This window comes from Microtus oregoni, unplaced genomic scaffold (assembly GCF_018167655.1).
Source record: "Microtus oregoni isolate MIOR12 unplaced genomic scaffold, Mior012 000100F_ref0000014, whole genome shotgun sequence".
Classification (NCBI taxonomy): domain Eukaryota; kingdom Metazoa; phylum Chordata; class Mammalia; order Rodentia; family Cricetidae; genus Microtus; species Microtus oregoni.
Genome location: NW_024544713.1, coordinates 455,179 through 470,866, shown reverse-complemented (window position 1 = coordinate 470,866; position 15,688 = coordinate 455,179). Strand labels below are relative to the sequence as shown.

At 37.8% G+C, this 15,688-nt stretch overlaps 1 protein-coding gene and 1 pseudogene across 1 annotated transcript in view; one reads left to right on the top strand and one right to left on the bottom strand.

Moving 5' to 3' along the window:
• Positions 1–15,688, top strand: part of LOC121443133 (androgen receptor-like) — a 259,680-nt gene that overhangs the window by 161,485 nt on the left and 82,507 nt on the right. The gene's annotated exons all lie outside the window — the stretch shown is intronic.
• Positions 11,499–11,958, bottom strand: LOC121443111 (annotated as a pseudogene).

Sequence of the window (15,688 nt, the reverse complement as noted above, 5' to 3'; positions counted from 1 at the left end):
AGAGTCTTGATAAAACACTTTTGCAGAACAAAGGCTAGGTAATCTTGCTCTATATTTTTTTTTTTATTATGATGAGAGCCTGCTCCAGTTTTATAGTTCTTAGACAGTTTTCCACAGAAAGGACAAATAATTCCATAACAGATATTTCAATATTAAATCGCTTTTGAATATTGCAATTAATTTTGTTCTTGCTAATATATTCTTTTTTTGTGATTATAATTTTTTTTATTAAGAAAAGAAGAAAAAAAACATAAACAAAAAACAAGTTTCCACCTCCTCCCAGCCTCCCATTTCCCTCCCCCTCCTCCCACCCTTCTCCCCCTCCCCCCACTCCTCTCCCCCCCCCTCCCTCTCCAGTCCACAGAGCAGTCTGGGTTCCCTGCCCTGTGGTAAGTCCTAGGTCCTCCCCCCTCCGTCCATATCTAGGAAGGTGAACATCCAAACTGGCTAGGCTTCCACAAAGCCAGCACATTAAGTAGGATCAAAACCCCGTGCCATTGTCCTTGGCGTCTCATCAGCCCTCATTGTTCGCCATGTTCAGAGAGTCCGGTTTTATCCCATGCTTTTTCGGTCACAGTCGAGTTGGCCTTGGTGAGCTCCCCGCAGATCAGCTCCACTGTCTCAGTGGGTGGGTGCACGCCTCCTGGTCCCGACTTCTTTGCTCATGTTCTCCCTCCTTCTGCTCCTCATTGGGACCTTGGGAGTTCAGTCCAGTGCTCATGTGTGGGTCTCTGTCTCTATCTCTATCCATCACCAGATGAAGGTTCTATGATGATATGCAAGATATTCGTCAGTATTGCTCTAGGATAGGGTCATTTCAGGTTCCCAATCCTCAGCTGCCCAAGGAACTAACTGGGAACCTCATGTTGGGCACTTGGGAGCCCCTCTAGGGTCAAATCTCTTGCTCACCCTAAAGTGGTTCCCTTAACTAAGAATTGTGGTTCCCTGCTCCCCTATCCACCTTTCCTTTATCCCAATTCTCCTGATTCCCCAAGTCCCCCCCTCCTTCCCTTCTACCTTTTCTCTCCCCATCTCCCCTTACCCCCATCCCACCCCACCCCCAAGATCCTAATTTTCTCCCCGACAATTTGGTCTACTTCCCTTAGCCAAGAGGATAACTATATGTTTTTCCTTGGGTTCACCTTCTTACTTAGCTTCTTTAGGTTCACCTATTGTACACTCCGTGGCCCTTATTTATGGCTAGAAACCAATTATGAGCGAGTACATCCCATGTTCATCTTTTTGGGTCTGGGACACCTCACTCAGGATAGTGTTTTCTATTTCCATCCATTTGCATGCAAAATTCGAGAAGTCATTGTTTTTTACCGCAGCGTAGTAACTCTAGCGTGTATATATTCCATACTTTCTTCATCCATTCTTCCATTGAAGGGGATCTAGGTTGTTTCCAGGTTCTGGCTATTACAAATAATACTGCTATGAACATAGTTGAACAAATGCTTTTGTCATATGATAGAGCATCTCTTGGGTATATTCCCAGGAGTGGTATTGCTGGGTCCAGGGGTAAGTTGATCCCGAATTTCCTGAGAAACCGAAACACTGACTTCCACAGTGGTTGCACAAGATTGCATTCCCACCAGCAATGGATGAGGGTACCCATTCCTCCGCAGCCTCTCCAGCAAAGGTTATCCTTGATGTTTTTGACTTTAGCCATTCTGACAGGTGTAAGATGATATCTCAAAGTTGTTTTAATTTGCATTTCCCTGATGGCTAAGGAAGTTGAGCACGACTTTAAGTGTCTTTTGGCCATTGAACTTCCTCTGCTGAGAATTCTCTGTTCAGTTCAGTGCCCCATTTTTTAATTGGGTTAATTAGCATTTTAAAGTCTAGTTTCTTGGGTTCTTTATATATTTTGGAGTTCAGACCTTTGTCTGTTGTGGGGTTGGTGAAGATCTTCTCCCAGTCAGTAGGTTGCCTTTGTGTCTTAGTGACTATGTCCTTTGCTTTACAGAAGCTTCTCAGTTTAAGTAGGTCCCATTTATTCAATGTTGCCCTTAATGTCTGTGCTTCTGGAGTTATACATAGGAAGCGATCTCCTGTGCCCATCTCCTGTAGGGTACTTCCCACTTTCTCTTCTATCAGGTTCAGTGTGTTCGGGCTGATATTGAGGTCTTTAATCCATTTGGACTTGAGTTTTGTGCACGGTGAGAGATAAGGGTCTATTTTCATTCTTCTACAGGATGACATCCAGTTGTGCCAGCACCATTTGTTGAAGATGCTTTCTTTCTTCCATTGTATACTTTTAGCTCCTTTATCAAAAATGAGGTGTTCATAGGTTTGTGGATTAAAGTCAGGGTCTTCTATACGATTCCATTGGTCGACTTCTCTGTTTTCATGGCAGTACCACACTGTTTTCATTACTGTAGCTCTGTAATAGAGTTTGAATTCAGGGATGGTAATGCCTCCAGAAGGTCCTTTATTGTATAGGATTGTTTTGGCTATCCTGGGTTTTTTGTTTTTCCATATAAAGTTGATTATTGTCCTCTCCAGATCTCTGAAGAATTTTGATGGGATCTTGATGGGGATTGCATTGAATCTATAAATTGCCTTTGGTAGAATTGCCATTTTTACTATGTTGATCCTCCCAATCCAAGAGCAAGGGAGGTCCATCCATTTTTTGGTATCCTCTTCAATTTCTTTCTTCAATGCCTTAAGGTTCTTGTCAAATAGATCTTTCACTTCCTTGGTTAGATGTACCCCAAGATATTTTATGCTGTTTTTGGCTATTGTGAATGGTGAAGCTTCTCTGATTTCCCTCTCTGCTTTCATATCCGTTGTGTATAAGAGGGCGACTGATTTTTTTGGAGTTGATCTTGTATCCTGCCACATTACTAAAGCTGTTTATCAGCTGTAAAAGTTCTTTGGTGGAGTTTTTGGGGTCGCTTATGTACACTATCATATCATCTGCAAATAACGAAAGTTTAACTTCTTCCTTTCCAATTCGAATCCCCTTGATTCCATTATGTTGTCTTATTGCTATTGCTAGAACTTCAAGCAATATATTGAAGAGGTATGGGGAGAGTGGACAGCCTTGTCGTGTTCCTGAGTTAAGTGGGTTGGCTTTGAGTTTCCCTCCGTTTAATTTGATGTTAGCTGTCGGCTTGCTGTATATAGCTTTTATTATATTTAGGTATGACCCTTGTATCCCTAATCTCTCCAAGACTTTTAACATAAATGGATGTTGAATTTTGTCAAATGCTTTTTCAGCATCTAATGAAATGATCATATGGTTTTTTTCTTTCAGTTTATTTATATGCTGGATTACATTGATAGATTTTCGTATGTTGAACCAGCCCTGCATCTCAGGAATGAAGCCTACTTGATCATAATGGATAATTTTTCGGATGTGTTCTTGGATTCGATTTGCCAGTATTTTGTTGAGGATTTTTGCGTCGATATTCATGAGTGAGATTGGCCTGTAGTTCTCTTTCCTGGTTGAGTCTTTGAGTGGTTTTGGTATCAGAGTAATTGTGGCTTCATAAAAGGAGTTTGGTAATGACCCTTCTGTTTCTATCTTGTGGAATACATTAAGGAGTATAGGTATTAGATCTTCTTGGAAGATCTGGTAGAATTCCGCATTGAAACCATCTGGTCCTGGGCTTTTTTTGGTAGGGAAGTTTTTGATAACCTCTTCTAATTCTTCGCAACTAACAGGTCTATTTAGATTGTTCACCAGGTCCTGATTTAACTTTGGTATATGATATTTATCTAAAAAAGTATCCATTTCCTTTACATTTTCCAATTTTGTGGCATATCGGCTTTTGTAGTAAGATCTAATGATTCTCTGAATTTCCTCTGTGTCTGTGGTTATGTCCCCCTTTTCATTTCTGATCTTATTAATTTGCAAATTCTCTCTCTGCCGTTTGATTAGCTTGGATAGTGGTTTGTCAATCTTGTTGATTTTCTCCAGGAACCAGCTTTTTGTTTCATTGATTTTTTGTATTGTTTTCTGTGTTTCTATTTTGTTGATTTCAGCCCTCATTTTGATTATTTCCAGTCTTCTACTCCTCCTAGGTGAGTCTGCTTCTTTTTTTTTCTAGAGCTTTCAGGTGGGCTGTTAAGTCTCCAATGTGAGCTTTCTCTGTTTTCTTTAAGTGGGCACTTAGTGCTATGAACTTTCCTCTTAGGACTGCTTTCATAGTGTCCCATAAGTTTGTTTCTTTATTTTCATTGAATTCCAGGAAGACTTTAATTTCTTTCTTTATTTCTTCCTTAATCCAGGTATGGTTCAGTAGTTGACTGTTCAGTTTCCATGACTTTGTATGCTTTCTGGGGGTAGCATTATTGTTGAATTCTAACTTTAATCCATGGTGATCTGATAAGACACAGGTGGTTACTAATATTTTTTTGTAACTGTGGATGTTTGCTTTGTTACCGACTATGTGGTCGATTTTCGAGAAGGTTCCATGAGCTGCAGAGAAGAAGGTATATTCTTTCCTATTTGGGTGGAATGTTCTATAGATGTCTGTTAAGTCCATTTGCTTCATTACCTCCAGTATTTCTCTTACTTCTCTATTAGGTTTCTGTCTGATTGACCTGTCCATTGCTGAGAGAGGTGTATTGAAGTCTCCTACTTCTAGTGTGTGTCGTTTGATATCTGCCTTGATTTTTAGTAATACTGCTTTTACATAAGTGGGTGCTTTTATATTAGGGGCGTAGATATTCAGGATTGAGACTTCATCCTGATGAATTGTTCCTGTTATGAGTATAAAATGTCCCTCTCCATCTCTTCTGATTGATTTAAGTTTGAAGTCAACTTTGTTAGAGATTAGTATGGCCACACCTGCTTGTTTCTTAGGTCCATTTGCTTGATAAGCCTTTTCCCAGCCCTTTACTCTGAGTAGGTGCCTGTCTTTGTGGTAGAGGTGTGTTTCTTGTAAACAGCAGATTGTTGGATCCTGTTTTCGTATCCAGTCTCTTAGCCTGTGCCTTTTTATAGGTGAGTTGAGCCCATTGACATTAAGTGATATTAATGACCAGTGGTTGTTAACTCCGGTCACTTTTTTAGTAGTCGGGTTTGTATGTTTCCCTTCTTTGAGTTGCGCTGGTGAAGGGTCTCTAGATGTCTGAGTTATTGTGGTCATTGTTGGACTCCTTGGTTAGTGATTTTCCTTCGATTATTTTCTGTAAGGCTGGATTTGTGGCTATGTATTGTTTAAATTTGTTTTTATCCTGGAAAATTTTGTTTTCTTCATTTATAGTGAACTAAAGCTTGGCTGGGTACAGTAGTCTGGGCTTGCATCCATGGTCTCTTAATTTTTGCAGTACATCTATCCAGGACCTTCTGGCTTTCCGGTTTCCATAGAGAAGTCAGGTGTAAGTCTGATAGGTTTACCTTTATAAGTAACTTGGCCTATTTCCTTTGTGGCTCTTAACGTTATTTCTTTATTCTGTATGCTTTGTGTTTTTATTATTATATGGCGAGGGGGTGTTTTTTTTTTTTTTGATCCAGCCTATTCGGTGTTCTGTATTTTTCTTGAACCTTCATAGGTACATCTTTCTTCCGGTTGGGAAAGTTTTCTTCTATAATTTTATTAAGTATATTTTCTGGACCATTGAGCTGCACTTCTTCTCCTTCTTCTACTCCAATTATTCTTTGGTTTGGTCTTTTTATTGTGTCCCATATTTCCTGAATGTTTTGTCATGAGAGTTTGTTGGACTTGCTGTTTTCTTTGATCAGTGTGTTTATTTTCTCTATGGTATCCTCAGAATCTGAGATTCTTTCTTCTAACTCTTGTATTCTGCTGGTTATGCTTGTTTCTGTAGTCTCTATTTGTTTACCTAGATTTTCCATGTCCAGCCAGCCCTCTGTTTGTGTTTTCTTCTTTGCCTCCATTTCACTTTTCAAGTCTTGAACTGTTTCCATTATCTGCTTGATTGTTTTTCCTTGGTTTCCTAGGGCATCATTCACTGATTTACTCAATCCCTGAAACTGTCTGTTATACTTCTCATCCATTTCTATAAGGGCATTTTTTTATATGCTGTTTACGGGCCTCTATCACTTTCATAAAGTCAGTTTTTTCTACTTCTTCTTTATTAAGGTGTTCATGTCCTCCTGTTGTGAGGTCGCTGGATTCTGGTGTTTTCATGTTGTTTTTCAGATGTTGGGTGAATTTTTGCATTGGCGCCTGCCCATCTCTTCCTTCGAATGCTCCCCTATGGATCTTCTTATACAGGATCAGGTCTTCTTGCCCACTGATGTACCTTCCCAGTGATGTCACTCCCCAGTGATGGTTCTATTGGTGTCCAGATCGGATCTCCGGGCTGTTTTGGGTAGCTCACAAACAAATGGCCCACCCTGCTTGCTGCATGCAGGCTATGGAGACAAAGGAACTACTAACCTCTCGTTTGCCCTCCCAATTCGGGTTCGGCCCCAGTGCCCGAGCAGGCTGAGCTGGGAGATGCTATGCCACCAAAGAGGGGAGGGCGGGTGGGAGACAGGGGGTGGCGGGTTCTGGATGTAAGCTAGGTGGGATAGGAAGAGAGAGGAGGTATCGGGCAGTATAGCCCCTGCAGGATGACCAGGAAGTGTAGGAGGGATGAGGAACGTCTGAGTTCCCTGTTCCCGGCTGCCGCCGCACTCACTCACCCCAATGATGGCTCTCCCGGTGCCCAGATTGGAACTCCGTGCTGCTTGGGTAGCTCGCAAACAAAGGCTCGGTTGTAATTATGATAGATCTATCTTTATATGTTACTTGCCCTTTTTCCTTTGCAGCTCTTAATATTCTTTCTTTATTCTGTATGTTTTATGCTTTGATTATTTTATGGCCAGGGGATTTTTTTTTTTTTTGATCTGGTCAATTTGGTGTTTTTTAAGCTTCTTGTACCTTTATAGGGATATCCTTTTTTAGGTTGGGAAAGTATTCTTCTATGATTTTGCTGAATATATTTTCTGTGCCTTCGAGCTGGAGTTCTTCTCCCTCTTCTACCCCTATTATTCTTTGGTTTGGTCTTTTCATGCTGTCCCAGATTTCCTAGATGTTTTGTGTTAAAAATTTGTTGGATTAAATGTTTTCTTTGACCAATGAATCTATTTACTCTATGGTATTTTCAGTGCCTGAGATTCTTTCTTCTATCTCTTGTATTCTGTTGGTTATACTTGTTTCTGTAGCTCCTCCTCATTTACCCAGATTTTCCATATACAGAATTCCCTCAGTTTGTGTTTTCTTTATTACCTCTATTTCAGTCTTCAAATTTTGAACTGTTTCCTTCACCTGTTTGATTGTTTTTCTTGGTTTCCTTGGGTTCTATAAGGGACTTTTTTCCTTTCCCCCTTAAAAGTTTCCATCATTTTTATTAAGTTACATTTAAAGTCATTTTCTTTTGCTTCTTCTGGGTTAGGATGATTTAGTCTTCCTGTTGTGTGACTGCTGGGTTCTGGTGTTACCATGTTACTTTTTAGGTTCTTGGAGGAATTCTTGAATTTCTTCATTCAAATGAGGCTTGCAGTGTCTTTGTGTCTTGGTTCATCTTTGAAGTGACTTCTGTGGCTGTCTGTGTGTTTGGGAGTTTTTCTTGGTCTGTTATATACTATCAATACTTACTCAGAAATTCTCTGAGGTCTCTATATGCCTGCTCTCTCTGTCTTCTCTCCTGGCTTGTTCTCTTGGTGTTCTCTCTTGTTCCCTCAGTGTTGTAGCAAGCTCTTGGTCCCCTCAGTATTATAACAAGCTCTCAGCTTTTAGGTGATATGTGACTAGTAGCTTGGGGAGTCAAGTGGATGGGTTTGGGATTTGAGGGATACTAGCCACAGGAAACTCCATGCTGGCTGGCTAGAAAAGCTGAGGGATTTCGGGGGTGGTCCTGTGGCTTTGTCCCACTGACGAGAACCTAGAGAGTGGGGCGTCCCTCCAAATGGCTGTTCACTCACCTTTTAAGGCCCTGCAGTATTGGAGCAAACAGTGTTTCATAGTTCCACTGAGGTTATAGGTGGATAGGCGAGTTTTGGGTTGGGTGTGGCTAGTAGGCTGGATGGGTTTGTATTTGGGGGAGCCGGGTGCAGGGAACTACCTGATGGCTGGCTCTTAAGTCCCCACAGCATTGGAGCAAGCTGTGTTTCAGAGTTCCAGCTGCTTTGCTTTTTGGATCTTTAAGTTGATCCCCAATTTTTGTCTCAGAGGTTTTATTAATCATGCTTTAAGCAAATGGAAATGGAACAACTCAAACCTGAATGAAAAATGACTTACTACAAAATTGGAAAACAAAGATTTTTAAAAATTTAATAAAAACAAAATATAACATATAAGACATGTAGGACACAATGAAGGCTGTTGTAAGAGGCACATTTATAAATAAGACTAGTGCCTACCTATAAAAAGTAGAGAGATGCCATAATAGAAACTTAACAGTGTATCTGAAAGCTATAGAACAAAAAGAAGAAATTTTACCCTAAAGTAGTAAACATCAAGAAATAGCCAATCTCAGTGATGAAAACAATAAAGTAGACATAAAGAAAAATTCAAAGAATCAGTTCAACAAAGGGTCATGTTTTTGAAGACCACTGAGACTGACAAACCCTTAACAAAACTAACTAAAAGACACAGAGAGAAGATGCAAATTAAGAAAATTGGACATGAGAAAAAGTTGGGGCAAAACAGTCAGTGAAGAAATGCAGAGAATCCCAAAGATATGCATAAAAACATGTATTCCTCAAAATTAGAATATCTAATAGAAATATATCACAAAGATCATCCACCATTATCAAATACAATTTATCCATGGGATACAAGAGCAGTTCAATATATACAAAGGAATAAATGTAATTCACAATAAAAACAGGCATCAAACATTCATGTAAAAACCAAACAGTCATATCATTAAAGGGAGAAAAAGACTTCCCTAAAATTAATGACTGTTCATGATAAAAGTCCTGGAGAGAGTACAGATATGAGGCATGTGCTTTAACAGAAGAATATTTACAGCAAGCCAACAGCCAACATCAACCTTCGTACAGAGAAATTTAAAACGTTTCTATTAAGGCTGGGTGGTGGTGGCGCATGCCTTTAATCCCAGCACTTAGAAGGCAGAGGCAGGCAGATCTCTGTGATTTCAAGACCAGCCTGGTCTACAAGAGCTAGTTCCAGGACAGGCTCCAAAACCACAGAGAAACCCTGTCTCAAAAAACCAAAAAAAAAAAAAATTTCTATTAAAATCAGGAACATAACAACACCATCCACTTTCTCTGTATCTATTCAATATAGTGCTGAAGTCTAACCTAGAACAATAAGACAACTGAAGAAGATCAAAGGGATACAAACAGGAAACCAAAAATTAAAGTATCTGTATTTACAAATTTTATGACTGTGTACATAAGTGACCCTCTAAGTTCCACCTCCTACAACTAATAACCAGTTTCGACAACATTGTAGAGTACAAAATTAACTCATAGAAGTCAGAAACTCTCCTTTGTTCAAATGACAAACAGGCTTAGGAAGAAATTAGAGAAACAATACCTTTAATAATATTGCACCAAAATGTCTTGTCGTAAGTCTAACCCAGCACATAAAAGGCTTGTATGATGAAAACATTAAGCTACTAAAGAAAGAAACTGAAAAGAGTTATAAGAAACAAGAAAGATCTCCCATACTCACGCTGGATTTATGCTGGGGTCTTTGATCCCCTTGAAATTGAGTTTTGTGCAGAACAGTACATAGGGATTTATTTGCATTCTTCTATATGCTGTCATCCAGTTACTCCAGCATCATTTGTTAAAGATGCTTTCTTTTTTCCTCTGTGTATTTTTGGCTTCTTCATCAAAAGTCAGGTATATAGTTTAGCTCTACTATAGGTATAGTAATAAAAACAGGTGATACCTCTAGACGTTCCGTTATTATATAGGATTGTTTTAGTGATCCTGTTTTTTTTTTTTCTGTATGAAATTGAGTATTGTTCTTTCAAGGTTTGTGAAGTATTTTGTTGGGATTTTGATGGGGATTCCAATGAATCTGTAGATTGCTATTGGTAAGATTGCCATTTTTACTATGTTAATCCTACGTATTCATGAGCTTGGAAGATCTCTCCATTTTCTGACCTCTTCTTTAATTTCTTTCTTTAATGATTTAAAATCCATGTCATATAGATCTTTCACTTGTTTGATTAGAGTTACCCCAAGATATTTTATATTATTTGTGGCTATTATAAAGGGTGCTGTTTCTCTGATTTCATTCTCAGCCCATTTGTCATTTGCATATAGGAGGACTACTGATTTTTTTTTTTTAGTTAATCTTGTTCCCAGTCACATTACTGAAGGTGTTTATCAACTGTAAGATTTCCCTAGCAGAAATTTTGGGGTCAATTTTGTACAATATCATATCATCTACAAAAAGTGAAAGTTTAGCTCCTTCCTTTTCAATGTATCTTCTTGATTTCCTTTTGTTGACTTATTGCTCTAGGTAGAACCCCAAGAACTATATTGAATAGATATGGAGAAAGTGGATAGCCTCGTCTTCTTAGTGGATTTGCTTTGCGTTTCTCTCCATTTAATTTGATGTTGGCTGTAGGCTTGTTGTATATTGCCTTTATTACATTTAGGCATTTTCTATTTTTTTTTAAAAAACAGGGTTTCATATTTATTTCAATGGTTCAGAAAATATATACACACATATATGCACATAAATACATGTCATATATATGTGTGTGTGTGGAGATTAAGACACAAAGAAAACAAAATAAAACATTAAAATTGGGAATTGATGTACAGTGTGGAAAAGTTCATTGTACTGCCTCACCACCTTTCAATAGCTTCAGGTTTTTAAGCATAAGGACACACACTTCAGCAATCACACAAAGCTAACCTACATTGCCCATAAGTAGAACCACTGGCAGCAAAGTAATTCAGAGCAATATAATAGCTTACATGGAAGAGCATTATCGGAGCGTCTGACACTGCGAGTATCTCCATCGAGTATGAAGGTTAGTTTCCTTTCCAGTTATTAATTATATAGTCCACACATTTTTTCTTAGTATGTATTTCCAAACTGGAAAAGGTAAAAACCATGGGATGACATATATAAAAATATTTTCAAAGGAAAATCACTACACATAATTTTATATGTGTGCTTGTGTATAAAAATAAATGGTTTTGCTTTGTAAGATATAAGGGGACTTTTGCTAAGGAAGTTACACATGTGAGGTCAGGTTACAAAAATGTACTCTCTATGAGTTAATCATCTTAATTTTCCATGAGGTAGTTCTGTACAATCAGCAATTCTCAACACTGGATAGTTTGACACTAAATAATATGCTTTTCAAAACAATTTCCATAGATTGTACAACAGGCCACAGGAAGTTTCCATACATATTCTGTATATGCAGCTCAAGTTTTATTGTGAAAACCTGAAAGTTTCTGTTTTTCAAATGTTATAAATAATTTATATTGCTCATGTGTCAGCTCTGCCTATTTTGGACAGCCTTTTTCTGAGTCCCATATTGGATGTCTCTGTGTCTGCCAAGCCCTCTGCAGCTGACACGGTGCTTTCAGGCTACCTAAGAGTCCTATCCTCCTCATCTGATTCAGTGTCAGCATCTAAATCCTCGTCACTGTCTTCCGTCCCTTTGCAACTTTGTTTACAGTTAGAACCTTGATTTTCAGTATTTGCTAAATTTTCTGGTTCTTTATTAAACGGAATAGCAATGTCTTCTTTCTTACATTTTGAGCAAACTTCAAGTTCACAGGCACATGGTCTACATATTATGTGGTAAGTCCTTTACTGTCTTCTGTAAACATTTAACACACTTCTTAGGCTTTGACAGAGATTTGTATTTGCTGTATTTTACACACCACTCGAGAACTTCTTTGGAGCACTAATATACTCCATCATGAAGTTTTGCATTAATTTTCTTGGTCTGAAAACTCTTATCGAACTTGTCATTTTTGAAGGTGAACATATTCTGGTGAGTCTGAGGCCTGGAGTGAGCCACGTTGCCTTTCTGGGATCTCATCACCAAATCGCATGCACCTTCAGCTGGTGCAGACTTTAGTTACACAGAAGAGGCACATTTAGTTATTTTCTTGATTCCCTGTTTTCTCCAGAACTTTTATCATGAAGACATGTCAGACTTTGACAAAGGACTTTTTCCACCTCTAATGAGATGACCATGTGTATTTTTTCCTTTCAGTTTGTTTATATGGTAGATTACATTGATAAATTTTCTTATGTTGAAGCATCCCTGCATCTCTGGGATGAAGCCTACTTGATCATGGTAGATTCTTTTTATTTTTTTGATGTATTCTTGGATTCATTTTGCCAGTACTTTGTTGAGTATTTTTGCATCAATGTTCATGAGGAAGATTGGTACGTAATTCTCTTTGTTGAATATTTGTTTTGGGTATTAGGGTAAGTGTGGACCCATACAATGATTTTGGCATCATTTCTTCTGTTTCTTTTGTGGGGAACAATTTGAGAAGTATTGATATTAGCTCTTCTTGGAAAACCTGATAGAATTCTACACTGAACCCATCTGGCCCTGTAAAATTAGTTTTTATTTGGGGGAACTTTAATGACTGTTTTTATTTCCTTAGGGTTTATGGTTCTGTTTAAATTGTTTATCTGCTCCTGGTTTAATTTTCATATGTGGTGCTTAACAAGAAAGTTGTCAATTTCCTTTAGATTTTCCACTTCTCTGGAGTACAGGTGTTTAAAGCATGACCTAATGGTTCTCTAGATTTCCTCAGAGTAAATTATTATGTCCCCTTTCTTGTTTCTGATTTTGTTAATTTGGGTAGTCTTTCTCTGCCTTTTGGTTAGTTTGGATAAGAACTTTTCTATCTTGCTAATTTTCTCAAAGAGCCAACTCCCTGTTTCACAATTCTTTGTATTGTTCTCTTGGTTTCAATTTTATTGATTTCAGCCCTGAGTTGATTATTTCCTGCCATGTAATCCTCCTGGGTGAGTTTGTTTATTTTTTGCTCTAGAGTTTTCTGGTTGGGCTGTTAAGTCACTTTTGTGAGATTTCCCCAGGTTCTTTATGTAGTCACTTAATGCTATGAACTTTCCTCTTAGCACTGTTTCCATTGTGTCCTGTAAGTTTGGTATGGTTTGGATTCATTTTCATTTAACTCTAGTTTGTCTTTGATTTCTTTATTTCTTCTCGTGGTTCAGTTGAGAATTATTCAGTTTTCAAGAGTTTGTAGAATTTCTGGAGTTTGTGTCATTGTTGAACTCTAACTTTAACCCCTGATGGTGTGATAAGATACAAGAGGTCTTCCAACGTTTTTTTGTATCTGTTGAGATTTGTCTTATGACTGAGTATGTGGTCAGTTTTACAGGAGATTTCATGAGGTACTGAGAAGAAGGCAATTTGTGTGTGTGAGTGTTTGGGTGGAATGTTCTATAGATGTCTATTACTTGCATTTGAGTCATAACATCTGTTAGTTCCCTTGTTTCTCTGTTAAGTTTATATCTGGCCAACCTGTCATTTGGTAAGAGTGGGGTGTTGAAATCTCCCACTATTAGTGTGTGAGGATGATGTGTGATTTAGCCTTTTGTAATATATATATATATATATATATATATATATATATATATATATAACACATGTGGGCAATCTTGTATTTGGGGCATAAATGTTCAGGACTGAGACTCCATCTTCATGGATTTTTCCTTTAATGAATATGAAATATCCTTCCTCATCTCTTTTGATTGATTTTAGTTTGAAGTCAATTTTGTTAGCTATAAGTATAACTTCATTGGTTTACTTATTAGGAACATTTGATTAGAAAATATTTTCCAAACCCTTTACTCTGAGGTAATGTCTGTCTTTGAAACTGAGCTATGTTTCTTGTATGCATCAAAAGAATGGATCTTGTTTTTGTATACATTTTGTTAATCTCTGTTTTTTATTGGTAAACTGAATCCATTGATATTAAGATATGTTATTGACCAGTGATTGCTAAATTTCTGTTATTTTTTTTTGTTTGTTTTTGGTGGTGGTGATGATAGTGTGTTTGTTTCCCTTCTTTGTGTTTGCTGTTGTGAGATTAACTTTTGCGTGCATTTTCATAGATTTAACTGAGTTCCTTGGGTTCTAGTTTTCCTTCTAGTTCTTTCTTCAGGGCTGGATTTATGGTTAAGTATTGTTTAAATCTGGTTTTGCCGTGAAATATCTTGTCTTCTTCATCTATGTTGATTGAAAGTTTTGTTGGGTATAATAGTCTGGGTGGGCACCCATGGTCCCTTTGTGCCTGTAAAACATCTGTCCAGGACCTTCTGGCAATCTAAATGTAATCACCAAAGAGTAGTGGAGACAGAGCCCCAACTAAACATCTCTTGTCACCAAATTAAGTTTACAGTGCCTGGAATGGTTTGTAATTAATTGAGCTGTTGGCCAAAGGTATTCCATGGAAATCCCCCAAACAACCCAGGTTGTTGTCAAGACTATATAGATTGCTCCCCACAATTTGACAGCAAGGCCCCATTGCTAAAAAAAAAAAAAAAAAAAAAAAAAAAAAAAAAAAAAAAAAAAAAAAACAACTACACAATTAATTGTACATGTAGAGATGAAACAAGTACCCACTTCGAGGTGTCAGATCTATGGAGTAGCATTTTTGTTATCACAAGGCACTTTGAAGGCTACTAAAAGAGAAACATAAACACAAGACTAGATACAGATCATTTGATCTACAGTGGTGTACTTTGTGCAAAATATGCTTATGCACTGGTGGCTCAAATCTTGTGGGAGTAACTAACCAATACCTGATTTGACTTAAGACCCAATCCAAATGATGCAACTCATAGCCAAATTTGTATAGGTGACCAAGAATCTGACAATAGATAGCCCAAGAACCTAGGGTAAAACCAAATAGTACTTTTATAAAAATTGTAGCAATAAAATGAATATAATATAATATTATATTTGTTATTATACTTATTTAATATAATTACTATATATTTAATATATATAATAATTATTATAGCTAATGATATTCTGCTATAATCAGAGATCAGTGCCTTGTTTAGCTATCATCAGAGAAGCTTCCTCCTGCATCAGATGGCAACAAATATAGAGACTTACAGCCAGACAATATACGGGGAGTGACAGACCTCAGACCTAGAATGCCAAATTGATATTTCCACCAAATTCCTTCCCTCATGCTTCATGGAACCCTAAGTAGGAAAAGGCTGAAAAGGTATAAAGCCTGAGGGGATGGTAGACTCTAAGGAAGTCTTTAAACCAACAAGACCAATACACATATGAACTTGCAGAGACGGAAGCAGCATACCCAGGGCCTGCCCCGGGTCTGCCCAGATCTGTATCAGATGTTCTAGAGCTGAAAGAAGAGGGCACACACCAGCATACCTAATACAGATACTATCTCAAATTGATTACCAGTTGTAAATTAATTATCAGTTTTCTTCAAGATAGTCTCACTGGGGAAACCAACTACTTTTAAGGGTAGGCATATGCCCAGCATTAGAAGGCCAACAGAAAATGAACTCATGCCAAGTTTGGAGGTTCCTTGTCTCATAATGTCACATCAGTGTTTTTGTCTTTTTAATTTTTAATTTTAATCTCTTTTTTATGTCTATGACCCTATCATACTTTTATCATATAAGTCATTTATATAAATATTACTACTTGCCATTTTGTGTTTTATGAGATTCCTGAGTTTATGAATGAGTGGGTCTTTGGATCTGTATCTTTTCATTTTGCCTTCTCAAGGACTCTTTTA